Genomic DNA, 19,022 nt, shown 5'->3' with positions numbered 1-19,022 from the left:
GGAGAAGGAGAAGGAGAAGGAGAAGGAGAAGGAGAAGGAGAAGGAGAGGAAGAAGAAGAGGAAGAGGAAGAGGAAGAAGAAGATCCTATTGAGTGAGAGAATTCATTTCTCTCCCTTAATCAGAGTGAAGTCCGTAATAGTACAGCCCACATATGGAGGGTAAAATCAGCTCTTTCAGACCTCTCTCACCTTGACCTTTCCCCTCTGTAGTGTTTGCAAACTGAAGCCCTCGTGGTTTAGCGATCACCAGATTTCCTACCTCACTTTTGCTTGGCATTACCATAAAACCTGACATAGTGCCCTGGTCTGCCTCTTGCAGACGGCAGTAAGTGGGGGTCTGGCTTAGAGCCCACTAGTGGATTTAGAAAGTAGTTTACTTGCTCAAGATCATGAGCTGAATGATCTATCACTAAATCCATACTTCTTCCCTCCTGAAGTTTTAATTGTTCAGTCTTATTTTTATGGCTCCACGATTTCCAGCCAGATGTTGGATTTGGGATAAGCGTCTGCATTTGGGGTTGGGAAGTGTTGGGATTCCAGTTAGTACGTAGGTTTCATGGGGCCACCTGCAGCCTCCATGGCAGAGATGCTCCCAGTGCTGGGCCCTCTGCTTCTGGGGATTGCACTAAACCCAGGGCTCCTGGAAGGTAACGGCTGCACTTGACGCCCATCGGTCATTGAAGATGCCTGTGGCACGAGGGACCCCTGGACCTCTGTAGTGGTCAGCAGGGCAACTGTTTTCAAAAATGGGGTGTCACTGTTATTTTCACTAGCAGCAGATTGCCTGCCTTCCTGTGGTGACTGTGTTAGGTCCGGCTGTTCACAAAGCTGCGCACTCTTTTCTAGAGCTCTCTGCCGGGGACTTCACCAGCCTGCCATGTGCTGGTGGGATGTCTTTCTTCAGCACTCAGACACTTGGTCCTTCTCTGCATTTGGGAGGTATAAATGACATGCATGCATGGATTTTTGAGGTGCTGAGGTGTAAAGAGCCTTCTCTGGGATCTGTTATGTCACGTTTCATAACACTGGTCTCATCGAGTATCGAGGGATTGAGTTGGTTGAGCTCTCCGTCAATTTTTTGTTCCCCCAATCTCTCTTTTCCATAGAGCTTCTATTAGTTGAATGATGTGCGAGGCACTTTATATCCATTACCTATCTTACCTATACATTTGTCCTGAGAGGTTGTTTCCGTTGGCTGTAGATAAAGAAAATGAAACTCAGGAAAGTAAAATGACTCTCAAGGTCACCTGGATGGTAAGCAATTGAGACAGGATTTTAATTCCAGGTCACCTGATTTCTTGAAGCCTAGCCTCTCTCCACAGCACTGATGGTCCCAACCTTGGCCGTACAGCCGCATAAGCTGGCAAGTTACGAAAAACATCCTTGAGTTACATCACAGGCTTCTCCTGTCCCCAGCCCAGGCTTGGGACCTAGCACTTTGGAGGCCTGTTACAAATATTAATTTGACACCCAGCAATTCTTGGCAAGTAGTAAGCCGTCTATGATGCTTGAGTCATAGGATGACCATGTACTTACCAGCAAATCCCATTCTGACTGTTGAAAGGAGTTAAGTCCTGCTCCTTGTGAGAACACCACTCTTTGGTCTTTGTAAGACCAGAACCCTTCGAATTATTATTCACTTTGATGTTATGTCACACCCAGTCTCTAAAAAGGACATTGTTTCTTTTTTTATGCCCATAACTGAAATGTTATGATCACTCAACAAATGCTTTCAAGACTATAAAGTACAACGCAAATGAAATATATTATTATTATAAACCATGATTCACTAGATGCAGAGAATCCTGTTAAACGAAACCACAGGGGTGCCTGTTGGTTAAGCGTATGACTCATTATCTCACGGTTTGTGGGTTCCAGCCCCGTGTCAGGCTCTGAGCTGAAGGCTTAGAGCCTACTTGGGATTCTCTCCCTCCCGCTTTCTCCACCCTTCCCTGGCTCTCTGTCTCTCTCTCTTTCTGCCAAAATAAATAAATAAACATTAAAAAAAGAAAGAAAAAAAGAAAGAAAGAAAGAAAGAAACCACAAGTCAGAGTGCCAGAGGTTGTAAACTAGGAATATAACTTAGTAAAGAGGTTCTGGGAGACCCACACCCTGAAATCTGAAAAGATCCATTGACTTGAGACACATTTTCATGTTAATAAACTGTGTTACAAGGTCCCAAGGCAATACAGTGAATGTATTTGGAAAATAGACTTCCTGTTTGAATCACAATGTCTGTTTCTGCAAACCTCTTTTTCTTTTATGTTTCAACATTGACTTGGTTCAACTTTTTTTTTAAATGTTTATTTCTGAAAGAGAGAGAGAGAGTCTAAGCAGGGGAGGGGCCGAGAGAGAGGGAGACACAGAATCCAAAGCAGGCTCCAGGCTCCAAGCTGTCAGCACAGATCCCAATGCAGGACTCTAACCCATGAATCATGCAATCGTGACCTGAGCCGAAGTCGGACATTTAACCAGCTGAGCCACCCAGGCGCCCCTTGTGTGAGTGTTTTCAATCACTCCCTTCTACCAACAGTTAAGAATGTGGAGGACAAAGAGAATTTGGGATGGGAGCATGGGGTGTGCTCGTTTCTTGTTCTAACTAAATGTCTAAGGATGACAAATGGAATGCAGTGCCATGAAGATACGGACAATTCACAGTCACATAGCTAAATGACTTTCTTGCTTCCAGCTCATGTGATCAGTGGTACAGTGTCCTAATAAAAATAGAAAATTCAGTACTAAGTAATGGGAAAGGAATGCCCATAATCTCAGTCAGAGAAACAATTATTTTGGCCCCAGGCAATCCTATTTGTCTGTGGGTACTACAATACAGTAAGTTTGCTAAACTTTATTCAAATTAAATCTTAAATGTTTATTAACTTATTTTAAGAGAGAGAGTGTGAGCACATGAGCAGGGGAGGGCAGAGAGAGAGAGAGAGAGAGAGAGAGAGAGAGAGAGAATCCTAAGCACGCCCTGTCAGTGCAGAGCCCAATGTGGGGCTCGATCCCATGAAGCTGAGATCATGACCTGAGCGGAAATCAAGAGTAGGATGCCTAACTGAGTGAGCCATCCAGGCTCCCTTATTCAAATTAAGTCTTAAATGACTGTGGAATGTAATTCAAACGATGTATTCCAGTGAATCTGTGGTTTTGTGAGCTGTATCTATTAAAGGGGGGTTCTTTGAATTACTGTTCACTTTGATGTTATTGGGATAATTGTTCACATTGACTAGAAATGGCTTACATGTAGATAAGTATGTGAACTTCATTTTGATTGTGTAAACAGTGTTCGGAGCAGAGGTTAAGAGCATGGCAGAGCTGGACGGGGGTGAGAGAGCAAAGGCAGACTCTGGAGGCAGACTGCCTGGGTTGAAATCCCACCTCTGACACTTCATTCGTAAGGGACCTCGGCCAACCCACTTACCCTTTCCATCCTTCAGTTTTCCCATATGTAAAACAGGGATATTAATAAGCTCTTAATTAATATTTCTTCATCTGCAAAACGGTGAAAGCTTAGCACGGTGCCTTCCTTCGGTGCAGCGTGCAAAGACAGCACTAACAATAGTCCTGCAAATGGTTACAGTAGCACCTGAGGCCATTGTGCTTTGGCCATACTTACTGCCTTTCCTCATGGGAAGTTGGTCCAGCACTGTGGTCATGACTATAAACCAATACCACCTGCCCAGTGTATTTGCACTGTATTATGGATGACCCTTGACAGACTCTCCTGCATGGGATGTAAGCCTCTTTGACATGGTTACATAATGGATTTTCTTTCTCTTTTTAAATTTTTTAAAGTTTATTTATTTATTTTGAGAGAGAGACAGAGAGACAGAGAGAGAGTGTGTGTGTGTGTGTGTGTGTGTGTGTGTGTGTGTGTGTGCGCGTGCATGTGAGTGTGCACGCAGGGGAGGGGCAGAGAGAGAGGGAGGAAGAGAATCCCAAGCAGGCTCCTTGCTGTCAGCACGGAGCCTGATGTGGGGCTCGATCTCACAAACCATGAGATCATGACCCGAGCCAACACCCAGAGTCAGATGCTTAACCGACTGAGACACCCAGGTGCCCCAATGATTTTTCTTTCCAATGGGAAGCAGATGAAGTTAACACTCTATGATTGTCATCTAAGGTTTTAAGCACGCTCACCAAGTCCTTGTGCCTCTCTCAGAAGAGAGATAAGAACGTGCACTCTGTTTAAAGTCCCCAAGGCTCTGCTTAGCACTCATGCTCGCTTGCTTCCCTTTTTAGGGATAGGAGGACCTGTGTTACAGTGTTCTAAACACCTTAAGTGAGTTGTTCTTGGATGTCATCGTGATGTCTTCCTTGAGGTCATTGTGACAGCATCAGAGTACTCTGAGGTCTTAACCAGGACACTCAGTGAATTCCTTGAGAGATAATTGTGTCTGTTACAGATATTTTATTTAAAAAAAATTTTTTTTTCAACGTTTATTTATTTTTGGGACAGAGAGAGACAGAGCATGAACGGGGGAGGGGCAGAGAGAGAGGGAGACACAGAATCGGAAACAGGCTCCAGGCTCTGAGCCATCAGCCCAGAGCCTGACGCGGGGCTCGAACTCACAGACCGCGAGATCGTGACCTGGCTGAAGTCGGATGCTTAACCGACTGCGCCACCCAGGCGCCCCCAGAGATTTTAATATATGGAAATGTTGGGGATGGAAGCAAATGTAATTGCTGTCTAGCCTCTCAACCAAGGATAACCATTGCTAATATTTTTATGTTGTACACCTGAAACTAATATAACACTGCATGTTAACTCTACTGAAATTTAAAAACAAACAAACAAACAAAAACAAACCAGAAACAAAACACTGCTGATATTTTTGCTGTGTGCTTCCCAGGCTTTTATTTTTACTCTCAATGCCTACGTTTTTCTTTTGGTTTAAAAACTGGTGACTATACTACCTGTGTAATTTGATATCATGTTTTTCACTTACTCTCATAAATATTTTCTATCTTATTTCAAATTTTTCTTTTTTTTTTTTTAATTTTTTTTTCAACATTTATTTATTTTTTGGGACAGAGAGAGACAGAGCATGAACGGGGGAGGGGCAGAGAGAGAGAGGGAGACACAGAATCGGAAACAGGCTCCAGGCTCTGAGCCATCAGCCCAGAGCCCGACGCGGGGCTCGAACTCCCGGACCGCGAGGTCGTGACCTGGCTGAAGTCGGACGCTTAACTGACTGCGCCACCCAGGCGCCCCTATGTCAAATTTTTCAACAACAACTTTAACAAGTTTTAATGTTCATGTAACATAGTTTACTAGTATTCTTTTATTATTTGATGTTAAATTCTTTTGAGAACCTTATAAATAATTCTCTGATGCCCACTAAGGATGATTTCCTTAAGATATTTTCCTGACGTAGTTACTAGCTATTTTAAGTGTCTCGATATAAATTGCCAAATGGCATTCTAGAATATTGGAAACAATGTAGATGACCAATAGTAGGGGTATAGTTGTATAAATTATGGCATTTTCACGTGTCAGAATATTATGCAGCTATTAAGACTGTTAGAAGAATGTGGACATTGCTTATGCTATGAAGATTTGCCTTATTTGGAAAGAAGAAGAATGGATAGTGAAAAAAGACAAAGGAAAAATATACTATCTCAACAGGTAATGTTTTTGGCTATAGAATTGTGGATAACTTTTGGGGTGCCTGGGTGGCTCAGTCGATTAAGCATCCGACTTGAGCTCAGGTCATGTTCTCACGGTTCGTGAGTTCAAGCCCCACTTTGGGCTCTGTGCTGACACCTCGGAGCCTGAGCCTGCTTCGGATTCTGTGTCCCCCTCTCTCTCCATCTCACCCCTGCTTGTGCTCTCTGTCTCTGTCTTTCAAAAATGAATAAACATCAAAAAAAATTTTTTTTAAAGAATTGTGGATAACTTTGATTTTTTCCTTTTATTATTTTGATACATTCCAAAGTTTCTATAAAAAGTATGTATTTCTTTTATAATCAGGACATTGCTTTGTCAAAGCATTAAACCATGATGGTGTTAAGATTCTACCATTCATATGAATCCTTTGGTTTTTTTTAAAGCTCTTGAGCAAAAATAAAATTCCCAATTTCACTAAGAAAATGAAACTTCAGTTATTCCAGCTGCCCAGTTCATATGCTCTAGTATTTTGATTTTTGGAGCAACCAGGGAATGAAGCTATAGAGGGTAGCCCACAGTTGCCAGTTTCACCCATTCAGACGTTTTCCTAAATTCGGTTCTTTAAATGATGACCTCTAAGCTACATATACATACTGTGTTCATTCACTAACTCATTCATGGATTCATTCCAAATTGTTTATGGAGTGCTTATAGCACTTGAGACTGTACTAGGGACCAAAAGAGGAAAAGATGAACGAGACTATTCCTGCCCTCTAGAAGGTCACTGCTTAATGTACTTCAATAGATGTTGGACTCCTGTCAGAATTTTTGGAAAGTTACCAAAACTAATGTGAATTTCTGCCTTCTGTTACTTAAACACCTTTAGTTTCTTTCTTTCGGTTTCTTTGACATCTTCTCTGTGCAGTATTTGTTACTTGACAACTGTGCTAACAGAATAGTCACTAGATACATGTGCTCCTTTCAACTTAACTACAATTAAACAAAATTTTAAATTCAATTTTTTCATCCCACGGGCCACATTTCAAGTGCTTATTGGGCATGTGTGGCTGGTGGCTACCACGTCAGACGGTGCAGATGTAGAGTGTTTCCGTCACGGCAGAAAGTTGTTTTGCACAGCCCTGCCCTCGGAGGAAGCAGGTCACTGTCCTTTCCTATCACCCCTACTCCATGTCCCCACTAAGTCCTTCTTACACTTGGATTGTAGCCCCCCATGAGGACTCCAGAGATTTCCCTCACAAGCAATCTTGCTCATCCTTATGAGACAGATAATCCTTAAAGGGCCGTGATGAACTGTGGCTCCCCGATTACCAAAAAAAAAAAAAAAAAAAAAGTTAGTTGACTTATCTCTTGATTTCCAAATAAATTCCAGACTCTTTAAGTAAGTCCTCTATAACCCATCCTCCATATTCCTCCAAGGCCATATCCACGACTTCGGCTAGTGGTGCCCATTCCCCATCTCCGAAGCTCCCTCTGTTCTCACTTGCTTCTGAGTGACCCTTCATGCTAACCCAGCTGTCAGAAATGTCATTTTCTCTCTTTGCCCAGACTAGGAATCACTTCACATGCCCGCCTCTGCCATGAGTCTTTCTTTAATTCCCATTCAGAAGTCACCCCTTCCCCCTTCTTGCTTATTTATGGCTCAAAATCTGTAATACCTGCATGACATTATTGCATAACAGATTGTATTGTTTTTCTCGCTCATCCCCTTTTCTGTCTTCTAGACTGTAAAGTCTTAGAGTAGTTTAAGTGTGCCACAGGATATGACTTAGAAATTTTTGTTGACTAAATATAGAGGCATGCAGCAGTCACTATATTTTAATTGTAAAATTCAAGTGTGTTAAATACCAGTATGGCCCTTATGCTAGTGAAGTTTGGGTTGTTTTAGAGAGCTGATATTTTGCTCACAATGCCTGATGTAATGGGAAGTACTGGGATTTAACATGGATCTTTTTGTAGGACTTGCAGGAAAATCAGGGTTTATTAAACGGGGAGGAAAGTCACATTACCAACAGAAAAAGTTCTAAAACCAAATAAGTAAGAATGAGTAAGGAAGAGCTTTATCTTGAGCAGCTGTCCTCTTTAGCCTTACTTTCCAAATAAATGAATAATTAAAGATTCCTCGAGGCTTTGCGGTGTTATTGTTTTAATTGTTGGTGTTAGCGGTTCACACATCATAGTTACAATTTTGTGGCAGATGCTTGGCTTTACAGCTAATGACATGACCACAGATGTGGCTGTAATTCCAGCATTAGTGACTACTTCCCTGACCTCCCCAGAAGAGCTGCATTCATTGCACCGGCATCATTTTTTTTCCAGAGTGGAGACGGAGCAAAGACAGAGATAGACACACCTGAGAAACCCTCCCACTGGCCAAGCTAGGACTGTCTCTCCTTTGGGCATCTTATTATGCTGATCCATTCATGCACCCATTTAGGAATTCTCATTTTGTCCACCCTGCTTTGTTTCCCTACTTGGCTTTTTATGAACAGATTCCCCTCCTGGTTTGTACTTCTATTATGACTCTGTTCTCTCTATTCAGTGCATAGGAAAACACCCAAACAGTTCCTGCATTTTGGGGGACTGGCGAATAGGAAGGAGAGATGTACAGAGGGGGCCACGACCCCCATAGAATCCTCTTTATTCCATTATTTCATGGTTTGTTGTTATTGTTGTTGTTAGCTATTGCTCTTTTATTTGTTGTCTGCAGCTTTCTCATTTCTGGTATTGAAACGGCAGTTTTGATTTTATACTTAAGTTGTTGATTGCCTTTAATTTCATGTCTGTTACCTTTTCTTATTTGTGTGGATTGGTTTTTTGTTTGTTTGTTCTGTGGATCTCTAAATAGAAGTTTATGCTTTGCTCCAGCTCTCCAAAGGTTGCACAGAAAATCATAATCATTCATTCAAAAAAGCACAGCTTATTTCTCCATTCCTTTAATATATCTTTTAAGTACACATAGTATGAAAAGTAATGGAATCATATTATTACATATCTCTTTTAAGATTCATGGGGAGCTAAGAGATCATTAAGTTCAACCCTTTAGAAGAAACATTGGCTTAGGGAACTGAAGTACCTTGTCTAGTGCCCATGCCTGCTCAGGGGTAGCACTGGGACTAGAATGTTGGTCTCCTGACTTCCAGGTTAGTGCTCCATCAAAGAGATTCTTTGGCTCTAGAAATAGAAGAAAGTGTCAGCCTTGCAAAGCAATTCTTCATGGTTGTACAGTAGTATCCTAGACCTCCCAATGGTTAGCGTCCAGGTCCTATTGTCATTGTTCAATGACTTCTGCACACCAGTTACAATGTGGGCGTCAACCACAACCACTTGACGAGATGCCACAAGACCTTCCACAGTAAGGAACAGATCAGGATTCAGCAAACGTGCTGGTGGATCTGTTTGTGTAAGAAACAACAGATGGGAGTCTTTAAGTGATGCTGTGCGGATCACTCATGAGAGATGGAGCAAAAGGAAAGTAAGCCCAACAGACAAAGGAGGGTATAGGAGCCACATAACCTGAACAGGTTTCCATTAGGGAGGTTTTTTGCCCACAACTTCCACGTTCCTGATGAAGGATATAGAATCTGAAGTGATTTACAAAGTCACATGTGTTGAGTCCAAGTAGTATGTATTGGTGACAACGTACTTTTGAAACCTTGCCCCATGATGAATTTCTAGACTGCTTCAAAACTAATTAGCACCATTCCTTGTATGGTCCCAGAACTGAGGGTGCTGTTCTTGGCTCACGTTAACTTCTCAGGAAGTGGGGGCTCTGGGCTTGGCACCTATGCTGGCAGTCTAACAGGGACATGTGCTGGCATAAAGTTCGTTATAGGTAGGAATACATTCCATGATCTAACAAGACATAATTAGGGCTGCGTTTAGCAGTTAAGATTTTCTCCGTGTGCTAGAGTGATAGAAGCAGGATATAACCTGAAAAGTCTGCTTAGAAGTTGTATCTTTGGGGCACCTGGGTGGCTCAGTCGGTTAAGCATCCGACTTTGGCTCAAGTCATGATCTTGTGGTTCCTGGGTTCGAGCCCCGCATTGGGCTCTGCACTGACGGTGTGATGCCTACTTGGGATTCTCTCTCTCTCTCCCTCTTTCTCTGTCCCTGTCCCACTCTCTCTCTCTCTCTCTCGAAATAAATAAACCTAAAAAAAAAAAAAAGAAGTTGCATCTTTGCTGGGAGAGAAGGATGTTAAATGTTGGAGAGTGAGAGAAGGGGGCATGGTGATAGTGTTAAGGGCGGGATTGGGACAAAGAACAAACTTCTGCGATAATAGGAAGAATTACCTACCTCACTGATGATCCATTACCTAGTCTCATAGCCCCCACTGAAACCGTCAGAGGCTTATCTGGCACTTGGATCTTTTTATAATTCTTTCCAAACTGGACACAATGTTTTAAAATTGCCTCCCCTCCCCACCTCCCTCCCCGGGGGTTAATAGCAAAAGCAATTGTATTTCTTTTAGTGTTACTTGCCCACAGAGTAACCTGCGCCCACTTACTGGGCAAAACCTCTCAGGTAATTCTTTGGACCATATATGTTACATTAATGTGGAAATTTGCTGACTATTGTCAAATGCTTTTAAAGCATAAACGCCCCTTCCAAGCCCAATATGATGAATTCATAAAACACTTCAGTGAGGTATGTAGGTGCTAAGCCTTATTATTGTTGTTGTCATTATCTTTCTTATTTCACAGTTGGACACGCTAAAATGCAAGAAGGTTAAGTGCTTTACCCAAGGTCACTGAGGAAACCAGTGGTGCAGCTAGAGCAGGACAGGAGGACTCCAGGCTGAAGCACGATCCTTTGTCTACTAAAAAATGTAGAGAATGCTCTTTTTTTCTACTAAAAATCAAACCCAAAAGGCACTAGAAGGCTTGGGAGTTGAAGAATCTCTATTCCGTCTCCATCTGTTTCTTGAATAATGTTGGAGGGGAGTATTGCCCAAACTGACGGATGGTCCATTTATCATTTTTAATACTTGTTGGAAGAAAGCTTTCCAAAGTGACCCTTTCTGTCCATGTGATCGTTTCCAAAAGCTTCCAAGATTATACGCTTCATTTCTGAGAAACAGCTCTCATTTCATTGATCAGCGAGTTAAGGTAAATACACATTCACTGAGTTGGGCGTTGACCCTCATGTAAGCCGCTGCTGCCTCCAAAGTAGCCTTTGTACTAGAGTGTCTGTTGTGTGCTGATTAAGTGTCATTGAATAAATTAACAAGACTGTTCAGACAACTTTTACCATTTTTTTTAATAAGCAAAGACACAATTTCGTTTTTTTCTTTGGGTCTACCCACTTGTTCTAAATTATTGAGGCAGAGTAATCCAGCAAGGAGCTACACTGTCTTCTCTTTTGAAATCTGACACCCTGGCATGTTAGCATTTGCTTTCTATTCTGTACAAGGGGCCCAGAGTGACCCCTGCAACTCAAGCTGGCAAGATGGCACTTACACTTGCAGTGACAGATAGTGATGCCTTGTCGTCCTGACAAATCCGTCTTTAGAGTAGAGCAAGACACTCTGACCACAGTCACCACGTTGGCATCAATGCTCAGGGATCGCGTAGGATAATGCTGCTTACACCCCTCTGTCTCCTTCCAAGGTACCCCTGGGATGGATCTGTGTGTGTGTGTATATATATATATATATGTGTATATATATATATATATACACATATACATATGTGTATATATATATATACACACATATATATATATACTTCCCACTTATAAGTGATAGCACAAAGTTGAGATACACTTAAAAAAATAATCTGTACCCACTGCACAGCTGCAGCTGGCCTTTTTGTACAAACAAAAATGATGCTAAAACAAACAGAAATCCCCAACGAAAATGGAGACACAATCAATACCACTTATGGAGCAGTGCACAGGAAACAATAAAAGATGCAAAACTATGGGACTTCTAGGTCCTTGCACCCCTAGGAATTCCCCTTCCAGCATCCATTGGATGCTTATAGTCTCATTAGGAAAGAGCATGAGGCATGTAAACAGTTACACCTGACATTGAGAAAGTTGTGTGGAGAGACTTAAAAAAAAAATTTTTTTTAGTGTTTATTTATTTTCGAGAGAGAGGACGGAGTGCAAGCAGGGGAGGGGCAGAGAGAGAAGGAGACAAAGAATCCAAAGCAGGCTCCAGGTTCTGAGCTCTCAGCACCCAGCCCGACGTGGGGCTCAAACCCCTGAACTGCGAGATCATGACCTGAGCAGAAGTCAGACACTTAACTGACTGAGCCAGCCAGGTGCCCCTGTGTGGAGAGACTTTGAGGGTCAGCCAGTCTTAGTCCAAACCTTATGCTACCGCTGACCCAGGAGACTTTGTGGCCTCCAGCATATTACTTACCCCGGGCCTTTGTTTTCTTGTCAGTAAAGTGGGAATGATAACACTGGAAGGGTTGCTATAAGGCTTAGAAACATCATAAGGTGCTGTACATAGCCCAGAACTCAGTAAAAGGGCAATGAATGCCAACTGTTATTATTACTAACAATACTAATGGCACAAACCAGTGCATGCTAAGTGCCAACTTGGTGATACAGAGGTCAAAGTGCTATCACAGGTCCATCCTGATTTCTTGTCCCCTGAAAATGTACCGATTTTCATAACTGCCTTCACACTGTTCGCAGTGGTGGCGATGAAGGAACACGCGAATAAATGAAGTTCCAAAGTGGAAATCTTATTTTCATCTGTTTTCTAGTTCAGTCTTGCATTTACCAGAATTCTACCAAAAACCTAGTAAGCAACAAAATGAACTGGTTTCATCCTCCTTTCCCTATTTCTTTTTCTTCTTGTCCATGGTGCGGTTAATGTCTACTGAAACAAACAAGGACTACTGGGCGGCGGGGAAGAACAGATTTCCCTTGAGTCATTTATAAATTAGATAATTAATTGCAGAATACCTGAAATGGCTGAACCCATTTCTCTGAATTAGGTGTGCACATAACATTTTTAGAGAGTATCAAAATTCCTTTATGACATTGCTCAGTTACAAAACAGTGGTGCTGATAACGCCAACAATGAGATACACCAAAAGTGTTCCTTTTTGTCTTTTGTATGCAACATGATTTTTCCTACTGATTCATCTTCCTGTGTGTTTTTGCTTAATCTGATATTAAACGTAGTTGGTATTCCCTGAGCAGGAACTGACTAATGAGGGGAACGTGACCCTGAAGGATAGGAGGTATCACTAGAAACCTTTTTGGAATTGAAAATTGTCCCTGGAAAATCCACAGGCTTCATAGTGGATGATTGTGAGTCGACTGTAGATGAAAACTGCTGTGTTTGGTCATTTGTTTTCATCACTGTAAATATTAGTAAGTTGTCCCTTGCTATGCAAGGAAGGGGGTGGGGGCAAAGCCCATCCGTCATTCTGAAGGTTAGGGCAATGGTAGGCAGTCACAGATACAAACCTCAAGGGAACTCGCCTCACACACACACACACACACACACACACACACACACACACACACCTGCACGCCCAGCAAAGTGAGAACTTCTGCATATAATAAAAGAATCCTGAGAGTAGTCTGTTGCAAATTGGATGAGGCAAAGGCAGATATTTAGAACCCTCATAATTGACTACAGCTTTCTCTTATGATGCGTTTTTTTTAAAGGAAATGCACATTAATGGGGGGAAAAAGGAAAATAAATCATCTTAGTACCTGAAAGGAGGGTGGGAAAGAATATAAGGAAAGAGAGAAGGAAGGAAAGGGGCTGTTGATTTTCTGTCAGTCTCCGCCTTCCCCCAGAAGATCCGCCCTGCTTATAATTCAGTATCGTGTGTGCACTGAAGAAATGACTTCTTCGACCAACCAGGATTTCCTGTCATTAAAATCTCTAACAACTGCAGCAAACTAAAGTGAAATTTAGAAAACTGTTCGTGGAAAATAGAAGTGAGAAGTACCTGTGTAACTGTGCTCCTCCAAGTGAATCTTTTTAAACAGAGAAAAATAATTTATTATCCAACCGAGAAGATAACTAATAATTCTTGTGGCTGCAGTCAGTACTAGCCTCTTCCTTATGGTGTACCAAATTTTAAACTGCCTTAAACATCTAAAGTCTCTTATCAATGTAAAAAGGCAAATTTCAGGAGGTGTCAAGCCACTTGTTTTCCATGGCAGGAATAGGGTGACAGATAGGCACAAGCAAGTAATGGCTGAATCTCTCAGCCACTCTCTGCTAATCAGTCAATAAGCTATATACATTGGCAGCTCCATTTTCTTCCTCTTTGCATTGATTTTTTGGTGCTTTTGTAAAATCCCAAATTGGGTCTACTTGGATTCTGAAGGCAGTGAAGAAAACTACATCAGTATTTCATCTAAAAAAAAAATTTTTTAAAGGAAATAGAGTCTATACCAATAAACTCTGTGTTTCATGACATCATAAAATGCCTTTGCCTGAGGCAGAATTGGATGAAAAGCAACAAGATGTGGTTTTGTTAAAAAATTGTGACCAGGCGGACAAGGGTTCGGGATAATGTAGACCTATTTTTTTTTGTATATGTGACATTTTTGTGTTCGACTTGAGTTAGCGACAAAGAAAAGTTCCGTTTTCTGGTTGAGTTCCAGAATCACAATACTGGTGCATTTTCTCGAGCCCGTGCCCCAGACACAACCCATAGAAAGAAATAGATAAGGAAGGAAGTATGTTTGACAGCTGGAGGGCTGGAACAGTGCAGAGATTATGCCACAAAAATGTTTCCTCTTTTTAATGTGTGTTCAAATAAACTTCTTAGGTTAACATTACAACTTTTAAAGTCTTCAGATGTTTTCAGTGTACTTTTAAGCTTTATTCAATATTTGGTTTACAAATTATGTTTGTTTTTATTCTGAATGTAATGTATGTCCATTATAGAAACTTTGGAAAATAGAAAAAGGATGTGTTATAATGCTGAAATAAAATTCACCAATAAGCCAGCCCATCAGAGATCACGACAGCTGAGACTGGAAGCATAAAAGATGGACGCTCCCCCCACTCATCCTCTACAGTGTTGACCAGATGCCCTGCACTTGTCTCACTATGCTGACTCCCCTTTGTTACAATGGATGAAGGGCAATCCAGTCATTTGAGTAGCCCTGTGTCTAATCCCTTCCCCTTCAGTCAGCTTTCATGGCTCCCTCCTTTAATGAATCTCTACATTCCCTTCCAACTACTACTACTTTGCTAACTTTCATACAATTGGATTTTCTCTATTTGCCCTTCTTGCTGCCTTCTCTCCCATTCTTTCCTCATCCTACTACTCCAAATGGATCTTACTTCTTCATCACCGTATTAACACTGCCCTTGTCCAGGTCACCCATGACTTCAATGTTGCAAATCCAGTGGTTAATTCTGTGTCCTTTTTATGGAACTTCTGTGCAGCATTTGACACATTGATTCTTTCTCCTTCTTGAAATGGTCTTTCGGGTCATCTTGCAAGATATCATTTCCCCCTAGCCATCTTGATAATTCACCAGCTATTCTGTGTTCTCTGCTCTACCTGTCAATTTGGACAGGATCAATTCTTCTCAAATATTCTCTATTTTCACTTACTTTTTTATGTGATTGCATCCAGAACTATGCTTTCAGCATCATCCACATACCAATAATTCCTGTTTTTCACCAGTCTCATCCTCTTCATTGAGTTTCAGATAGCCAGCTCTCCCCCCTAGGCACGTCATATGGTATGTTCAATAAAACGTGGCCAAAATGAATAGCTAATTCTTTAGATCCACATTCCACCACCCTGAAATGTGTCTCACTCTTAGTGATCATCATACTATGGCACCACCATCTGGCCATCGCTCCACATGCTTGATGTCTCTTCTTCCCCCCAACTTTGCCTCTACTCCATCAACAAGTACTCAGATGATGTCATAACCTCACTTAAAGCTTTACAATGAATTCTCATCAGTTAAAATAAAATGCAGGGGGCGGGGTGCCTGGGTGGCTCACTCGGTTAAACATCCAACTCTTGGTTTCAGCTCAGGTCATGATCTCACGGTTCGTGGGTTCGAGCCCTGTATGGGCTCTCTACTGGCAGCATGGAGCCTGCTTGGGATCCTCTCACCCCCTCTCTCTGCCCCTCCACTTCTCTCTCTCTCTCTCAATAAATAAATAAACTTTAGGGGCAAAATTTTTAAAGAAATGCAGGGGTGTCTGGGTGGCTCTGTCAGTTAAGCTTCTGACTGTTGATTTCAGCTCAGGTCATGATCTCACAGTCTGTGGGATCCAGCCTTGTGTCAGAATTCTCTCCCTCTCTCTCTGCCCCTCCCCTGCTTGCATGCATGCTCTCCCTCAACATAAATAAATAAACATTAAAAAATAAAATAAAATAAAATAAAATCAAATCAAATAAAATGCAGACTCATCACCCTGGCCTTGCACGATCTGACCCTTGCCTGTTCCTCTGAATGTGTCCCGTACAAGTCTCCCACCTTCTTGCTCCCTGTGCCCCAGCTCTAAACAGGCTCATTAGTGCAGGGTTCTTTGCCCTCACTATTCTTACTTCTCTGTGTCCTTACACCTTCACATTCCAGCTTCTCTTACTATTTAGGTTCCATCCCAGTATGCCTTTCCTCAAAGCAGAAACCCTAACTGCACAGTCTAAAGTAGCCTCATCCCTCCCACTTACCTTCCATCACATATGCCTGTTACATTTTCTTCATAGCATCTGAAAGTACCTGGCTAGACCACTCTGTGCTCAGAGAATAGAATAGTGTTTGGTATGAAATAGGTACTTAATAAATGTGGGTTGAATGATTATTGAACAAATATTTGAAGTATTTTTCTCTAGTCCATTTTTACTATGAACGGAAATACTATTTGTAACCATATTTTAGAAAGCTCTCCATTGCCTGATTTTTCCAACTGCCAACATAAAATTATCATTTTCCTGTGTAATTAGGCATTTTTGTAAGTATTTTTTATTATAAAACTAATATAAGTTAGTTGGGCAAACTTAAAAATATAGGTAAAGTTAAATAAGAGTGAAAACTGACCCAGACACTCATTAATCATTTGCCGCATCTGCTCACCTGGAACGATCACTAAGACCACATTCTGAGCCATAAACATACTGCAATATACTTGCTAGAACAGAAGTCATACAGAGTGTGTTCTCAGACCACAGTGCAACTAAACTAGACTGCTCTTTTGACCAAGCCAGCCAGGCACCCTAAAATGTGGACCCCTTTTTTAACCTTTCAAAATAATTTTAAAGGTGTGTAATTTTAGATGTGTTCTTTCAATAATATTGGTGAGAAGTAAGCTTGTAGTCTGGTTGAGCGTACTCCTTGCTAATAATCATAATATAATGATACCACGGTTGCCTGATTCTGCTTTGACTTTCCGTGTCCGAGTCAAAAATCTTTCTACTGGGATTTTTCTTGAGTGAAGAAGGGTGGCCTTTTAAACCAAGAGGGCCCTGTAAGCAGGAAGGACTTGAGTAGCCCACACAAAGGTATTCCTGTTGTGGCATTTTCTCTAAGTTAATCTATTCACAAGCTACCAATTAAGATATTCTTTTGGGGGTAGAGTAAATGCCCTTCACCTAAAGAGGTTTGGCATGGCATCCCTCCTTCTTAACAATACCAGAAAGGAGCCTTTCTCTTGGGACAACAGTGGACAAAATGACAAGGCCAATTGACAAGAAATATAGCAAGTAAATACTCTGCATCAACGGTATATGCAGATATTAGTATACTGGTATAAGATGTTGGGGCTCCTGGGTGGCTCAGTCAGTTAAGTGTCTGACTTCAGCTCAGGTCACGATCTCATGGTTCGTGGTTCGAGCCCCGCATCACACCCTGTGCTGACAGCTTGGAGCCTGGAGCCTGCTCCAGAATCTGTGTCTCCCTCTCTCTCTGCCCCTTCCCGGCTTGTGCTCTGTCTCTCTGCCTCTAAAATAAATAAACATTAAAAAAATTTTTTTTAAAAAGATGTTAGTTGGGGCGCCTGGGTGGCGCAGTCGGTTAAGCGTCCGACTTCAGCCAGGTCACGATCTCGCGGTCCGTGAGTTCGAGCCCTGCGTCGGGCTCTGGGCTGATGGCTCGGAGCCTGGAGCCTGCTTCCGATTCTGTGTCTCCCTCTCTCTCTGCCCCTCCCCCGTTCATGCTCTGTCTCTCTCTGTCCCAAAAATAAATAAACGTTTGAAAAAAAAAATTAAAAAAAAAAAAAATAAAAATAAAAAAATAAAAAAAAATAAAAAAGATGTTAGTATAGAATTCAGGTGTAACTATCATGTGTTTTGGGGAGTAAGTATTTTCACTTAAATGTACATAAAAACCTCTATCCAAAAGGTTAACATGACCTATCTCATAGTCTAGGTCTAATTTCAGATTCTTTTCTCCTTATATTTTGCTAATACTCTTTTCTTTCTCAAGACAAGACCTTCTTTAAATTGGAAGAATCTGTGCCAAAATGTTAATGAGGGTTTTCTATGCTTCCCCTTATTTTTATTTGTCTGTATTTTCTAGTTTGTCAAATTAACTTGTTTGCCGAGTTTCCCATAATATGAGAAAATGCTAATTTTATACCGTAAGTTAAAAAAAGGTGGCTATTGTATGAAATGGGACATAAATATGCTCGGATCCATGTTAATGGGGTTTTGGCTCTTCAGTAGCCTGCCTTGTCCTGGCACTTGTGTATCGAAGTGAGGTCATGTCAGTGACAAGGGATTGTCAATGTCAGTCTGCCCTTGAAATATGTTTCCTGACCCCCTACACACAGTGCTGATTACTACTGATGGCACTTCTGTTAACATATCCCTATTCTATCCTTTCCTTTTATTTGTCTCTGTTTTTCTATTCCAAATTGTTATCACACAGTAGTTTTGCAGTGACCCCAACACAACTCTGGAAAGTTCCACAGTCCCTGCCTTACATCATGACTGACTGAACTCCTCTGGGGAAGGGATCAGAGACCTCTTCTATGAATTTAGATAAAGTACTTCCGGGTCTGCTTCTGCTTAGTTTCCCCATTACTCAAAAGATGTTTTCAGAATTATTTCCTCTCTCTCACTCCAAAACGACATTTGTGTTGATGTGCTGTTCTTTGTTCATGATCACTATAGGTAGGTTTTAACCAGGTAATTGAGCTAGATTTTTTAAAAGACCAAATACTCACACAAAGTACATTTAATGTGCTATTAGTATGCAAGTCATGTAGTAATGCTTGTGCATTCAAAGGTCCAGTCTGTGCATTCTTTCAAGTGTTGTTTTATTAATTACTGTATTTCCAGCTTTTAGCACAGTGCCTGGAACCCCACAGAGGCTCAAAAAAAAAACAAAAAAAAACAAAAAAAAAACAACAACAATGTTTATAGTTTAGTTCTGGTTACCTAAAGGAAAATCCAATAAATATCCAAATGACTCCACAAAGCCTTCT

At 41.5% G+C, this 19,022-nt stretch overlaps 1 protein-coding gene and 1 long non-coding RNA gene across 3 annotated transcripts in view; one reads left to right on the top strand and one right to left on the bottom strand.

Annotated features, from left to right (window-relative positions):
* The window catches only part of LOC121012883 (uncharacterized), a 12,592-nt gene extending 5,427 nt beyond the window's left edge, over nt 1–7,165 (bottom strand). Inside the window, exon 1 of the long non-coding RNA XR_005782376.1 lies at nt 7,066–7,165. This is a non-coding gene — a long non-coding RNA (uncharacterized LOC121012883). The remainder of the gene's footprint in view (nt 1–7,065) is intronic.
* Nucleotides 1–19,022, top strand: part of LHFPL6 (LHFPL tetraspan subfamily member 6) — a 251,789-nt gene that overhangs the window by 102,608 nt on the left and 130,159 nt on the right. The gene's annotated exons all lie outside the window — the stretch shown is intronic.

The sequence above is a fragment of the Herpailurus yagouaroundi genome, unplaced genomic scaffold (assembly GCF_014898765.1).
Source record: "Herpailurus yagouaroundi ecotype Mexico unplaced genomic scaffold, PumYag 197, whole genome shotgun sequence".
NCBI classification, from domain to species: Eukaryota; Metazoa; Chordata; class Mammalia; order Carnivora; family Felidae; genus Herpailurus; species Herpailurus yagouaroundi.
Note: the sequence above shows the minus strand (reverse complement) of the source record. Positions and strands in the feature narration are given on the sequence as shown.